We start from the raw sequence: 6,000 nt of genomic DNA on the forward strand, positions 1-6,000 counted from the left end.
CTCAAATAATAAATGCAATTAAAATGCTGCATTTATCTTGCTAGAACAGTAACTCTACTTTATGGAGATTTTATTTTCCAGCATTAAATCCAATTTCTGTACACACCAACAAGATGGTCAGACCTGAAGGGACACTTGTGTGCACAGGAACCACCATCAGCTTGACTCAGCTCACAAAACACCAGAAAATTTTGCAGATGCACCTCCAAAACCATTGGTCAAACCACTCAAATGAAACAGCTGTGTAACAGAGTTATAAAGAAGACCATGGAAAAGCAGAAGAGGAAAGAAACTTCCTGAGGGTTTGGCATTGTTACTATTAGTGATGGCTGAATTCATTTTGCCTCATTTCCAATGCTGTCAGATCTTCAAATAAAACTTGAACACCATCTGTTTGCCATGATCCAGAGACAACAAGGGTTGGAGACCAGGAATCATGATGATGGCAATAATTATACACAGGTTTTGCCTACCAGATCCAGTCTGGGACCCGTGAGAAAGGCTCTACCTGGAACAAGGGAAAAAGTTTCCTCTAAATGCAAACCCATTTCTAACTGAATCAGCATTGGATGTGTGGAAAGAATATATTTACAAGGGAAAAGATTTTACAAGAAAATTTTGCAAATGTAATCAATTCCTGCATGGAAAGAGTCTCTGGAACAGCAGGGCAGAAAGCACTGGCTTTACAGCAACTGGGCAAGAATGGTTTGCAAAACCTCTGCACCTCAGTCTGTGCTATAATTATACAGCTCATTAGTTTAATCACTAACAACTCCAGACTCTTCATGCTGAAATCAAGAGTGTTGTTTCTCTGATCTGGGAAGCTCTCAGAATCAATTTCTTTAAAGCTGAATTTTTTTAGAAGGTTGACAAAATTAGGAACATTAAAACTCTATACATTCAGGAACTAAAGTGAATCAACTAAATAAACACCCAAAAAAAGCACCAAGAAAAGCCCTAGAGCAAACTTAATTGTGATAACTGAGTTTAATGATGTTAAATGGCAAAGCTCATCATAAAAAAATTACAACTGAAACTTCCCCCCAGTATTACTTAGGGCAGGTTTCACTCCACTTAACTCGGACAACAGGAACAGGATTCACAATTCATTTAGTCAAGGAAAACCTGTGGGGAGCAGGAGGGCTGAGGAAGCAAATCCACAATTAACTCCATTTGGAGACCCAGCTATGATATGAGTGTGCACTAATCCTTCATTTTCCTTCCCTCAAATATTTTTCAAATATTTGTGCTCGCCAAGATTTGCACATTTCCCCGAATGAGAATAAATCTGTGCAAGGCTTTGCTCTGACATTTGCTTAGTGTTAAGCCCACTCTGTCCCAGGCAAAAGCAGCCCAAGTTGGCACACAGGGTGTCCCAGCCCCTCCTGCCAGCAGCAGCACGGGCCAGGGGACACAGGCAGGCACCTCAGGAATTCAGGGATTGCAGCACAGCCATGCCAAGCTCCAAGGGTGAGCTTAGGAGATGCCATGGGCAGGTTATGGAAGGGAAAGCCCCTTCAGGAAGCATCCATTAACTTCCACTCAGTTCAAGGCAGGTGCTGAACAGCCCCCAGATTGCCACAAAAGCACCCTCAGCAGCATTGCACTGCAATCCTCAAAAGCATATTCCCTCTTGCATGTAACCAAGGCCACCGGTGCTCAGGGCCAGCCCTGGCCAGGGATCCCAATGCAGAAGCCAACAAACCCCAAACCTTGCAGAGTCAGCCAAGAAATTGGGTTTTATTCCAGCTCAGCCACTCAGGGCCAGAAGCTCACAAACCTCAGAGGCTCCCAAACCTCAGAGGCTTCAAATTCTTCCCAGGGTTAAAAAATCAGCCCCGGCCTGAACATTTTGTGGCATGGCAAGTGAAAAGAGGATTTTCTTGGCATAGTTTTTTTTTTTTTTTTCTTTTTTCACAGCCTCCTTAAAGGTTGTGAGTTAGCTGGTGCCCATCAGCATCTTGCACTGTACCCCTGTTATAGCAGAAATTGCTGTGCAAGTCCAGCCATGTGCCACTGCTCTCAAAAGTATCAGGATGAAAATACAAGATTTTTTTCCTCCTTAGATTTTTTTCTGCCCATGGCAGGCTCAGAATTACATCTGCTTGAGGATTTCACAGGTAGAAACTACCCAACAATTGCTTGGAATTGGAAAATAGGTACAATACTAAAGGAAAAAAGTCACTGAGGGAAGATTCAGCAAAGAGCTCAGAGTTAATGATACCCTGGGTATTGCTGCCCTGGCTTTGTGTTTCTATTTGCCTGTACACACAACCATTTTTAATATCCTGAAAACACCAATAACAATTTAAAAATCATTTATTAAAAGGTGTTTTTTTCAGAACTGGGTTGGGATCTCTGAAGGCAGAAGGATAGAGTATCACCTCTCCTGGGAATTATATGCTGGGAGTTGTTGATAAAGATCATTCCAGCGACACAGCTAAAGATCAGGGAGTACCACTGTGAAATTCCTGGTTTCCTTCAGATGCTCTTTCCACCCACCACACAAACACTTACAAACAGCTTATAAAGATCATGCTGGGGATGCTCTGAAGACAACACCTGAAACAAGATCAAGGCCAAACACACAGTATGAAGTTATGAGACAATAAAATAAATCAAAGGTTGCAGCTGAATCACTGAACTGTTACCAGCTGTGGAGCAAATACCTGTTACTGGGAGCAGCTGCTACTACCCTATAAAAATTTTACATGTTCTGCACATTTCAGACCCCAAACAGGGTTGACTACAGTTTTAAAAGGCAGACAGCCCTATTAATATAAACCATTACCACACTTCTCCTGCTTTTACTAACACTGGCACTTTTCAAGCCAGTTGCAACTTGTGCAGGTAACAGTGTGAATTAAACACCACTCTGAATTCTTTACTAACTTTTCTTTCAACAAGGTAGCAACGTGTAAGTATAGCTATAATAAGTGCTGATGAGATTTATAACTGGGTCCTGACTATAAATCATATTTTTATCATCCCCAGAAACCTTTTATTGCTGTTTTCATCCTTCATTTTATATGTCATATCTCCTCTCATCAGGAGGACCTATATCAAGGTGTAGCTCTTACTTCATACCCCAAAAAATAATACAGATTTTTTTTTTTTCCCCCAAGATAAAAAAAAAATAATTGAAACATTTGGGGGTTTCTAATGAGTCATTTTGAGGAAATAAGTATTTGCATTCATGGTAAAATTTCAAACATCCATACAAACAGCTTGACCCAGGCCTGGTGAAGCCAGTGACATTTGTCACAGAAAGAGGACGGAGCCAAACACACTGGAAATGGATCAAGGACATAGCATGGGTTGACAAACTGCTTCATCATTGGCTCTTAATTTAAGCTTAGACCTATTTTACGAGGCAAGTGGGTGAGAACAGCAAAAAAAAAAAAAAAAACAACATATCAATCATCACATCCACACAGTTCCCAACTCCTATTTATAGTTTTGCTTTGAAATTGAGGACAAAAATGCAAAGCACCATGCCAAAGGGGAACAGCCATGATCCACAGGACTTGGAGCTGCAAGGCTGCTGCTTTATTTCAAGTGTGCTGTCCACCACGCTCCGCACTGCTGCAAGTTCAGACCTCATCAACATCCAGCTTCTAACAAGATTTCCAAGGCTTTTCCCTGGAGTTTCTCAGAGAGCAAAGATAAACAGGATTCAGTGGCTGAGATGCTTTAATGATGGACAAGTTGTGGTCAAACAAACCTCTCCTGTCTTTCTCCACTATCTGGACTCTCTGCTTGGCACCTCCAGCAGTTTGGAGCTTTCCAGAGCTTTGTTCTTTGTTAGAGAGGCTCTATGAATCACTGCTTTGCTTTTGCTTCTCTTACTTGAAAACACCTCTTAAAATTAACACACTAAGTTTAAAAAAAAAAAAAGCCCAAATAACCATTAAATAGCTGTTTCAAAATGTCACGTTCACAGATAAATAATCACAACTTTTCAACTTGGGGTTTGCAGAGCTCCAAATTCACCTTTTTGGACTGATTTTGTGCCATCACCCAACACACTCCACAGATCAATCACACTTTGCCCTTCATTCATTCAAGGAATTCAGGGACTTGGGTCATTTCAGACCTTCTTGTAGTCCTTGGTATGTGCCATAATTTCCATCATATGCATTTAATGTTAGAGCATTGGCTCTTCACAGCCAACAAAGACCTGCAGGGCCTCTCAGGGTGACACAGAGAAGAGCCCTGAGCAGTGCTGAGCCCTCTAATGGGATTTTTGGAGTGTTTTCTAGACAACAAATCATTTTAACTTGGGCACCCAAAATCTGACATGGCAGAGAGCAAGCACACATATCAGGAAGTTTTGTGCACTACACATGATTCACTTACATTTTTTACACTGCAGATCAATGTCCTTTGTAGTGCTAGAAGTGGTGCTAGTTCAGTTTAGAAAACAGGAATCTGAACATTATCCCACACATGCAGAGTGCTCTTGCATTTAGCTTTGCTTGCTCCTTTGTTAAAGGTACAGCATTGAATGGTCAGAGCTCACAGAAATGCCTGAAAAAGCTTTAAAATCGCACCTCCAGGTGCTCCTCTTTAATCCATGAATTTAGGGTCTCTTCATCCCTTCTCCACTCCCATTGCACACGAAAAGGGAAGAGCACTGTCCATAGTAAATTCTGTAAAATTTACTATTTCTATAATCTATCTCTTCACTTCAAATAAAAAAAATCCTTTCTGTGCCAATCGCTCACCCATGCAAATTAAGAACTGACACGAAAAGCAAGCCGTTGTTTTCTATGACTCCACAAATATTCAGGGATCCTCGGAAGTTTCCAAGCGAGCCACGGGGGAGTTGCGTGGGCAGGAGCTGCACCCTGCAGGCAGCACCAGGAAAGAGCCGGAACGGAGCCCGGAGCGCGCCGGGATCAGCGCAGCCCGTGCCCGGCTCAGCAGTGCCACCGCATGGCAGAGGGTTATTGTCAATAACGGCACACCAAATCACGCACGCTGGGGTTTTACTCTGTCCAGGGAGCTTCCTGCCAACGTGGGCACATTATTCTCAATTTTTGTACTACAGAAAAGCCAGAGCATGGTGAGACCCCCCCGAGGAAAGGGCTAGACTCTGGAATTAAAATGTGATGTGGCACACTGCCTTGAACACTTGTTATTCTGTAAAATGGCTAAAAAAACAAAGTAACTCACACTGTTGTTGTTCATCCCTCTGATTTTCTGGTGCAGCCGGTGCTCCAGGCCCATCTACTGATTTCTTCCCTCTGTCCAGTGCCAGGAGCAGCCCCCAGCACACACCTGATCCCAGCTCAACACCCAGTGCCAAAGCATGTTAACCACTCCAAATAAAGCACGTTTACTCCAAAGCCACACTGCAAATAAAAGAAACACTTGCAGAATCTCACATGCTACAACAAACAGGCCTGTATATTTAATAAGTAAATACATACAAGCAGAATCTCCCTGGTACCTGTCCCACTGACCTGGAGCATTCCTGGGGAGGTGGTGAAAGAGAAAGCAGCTCAGTAAAGAGAAATAAAATACAAAGGTAACACCTTTAAAATGACAGAGTTGGTTAGAGGGAAGAGTTTTCCTTTCATTAGATAGAAATGCACATTAATACAACCTTGCAGCACATGTAGGTAATTATTTCAGCACAATCCAGACTGAGCAAGGAAATTCTAGTGGTTGTAAGTGTCCAAGAACCCAAATCCCCAGCTCCCAGAAAGCAGAGTACCAGGTCAAAGACACTTAAAACTCCTGGAAGGAAGAACAACATAGAGTCTCTGTGTCTGAGTAATATGGAGGGGTTTCAGTCAGAATGTACAACCACTGCCCACTACCCTGCAGAGCTGCCCTTGCCAGCTCACAGAACAGGTTTGAGTCAAATCCCCAGCACAGCTACAAGGTCCCTGCAGCTGAATAAAGAAGTTTCCACTACAGCCCCTCAGTTTCAGAGGCTGTCTCACCCTTTGCATCTCCTGAGCCTGTTTTGACCTGCCAGAAGTTGCAATT

This window comes from Onychostruthus taczanowskii, unplaced genomic scaffold, assembly GCF_017590055.1.
Source record: "Onychostruthus taczanowskii isolate IOZ18803 unplaced genomic scaffold, ASM1759005v1 scaffold55, whole genome shotgun sequence".
Taxonomy (NCBI): domain Eukaryota; kingdom Metazoa; phylum Chordata; class Aves; order Passeriformes; family Passeridae; genus Onychostruthus; species Onychostruthus taczanowskii.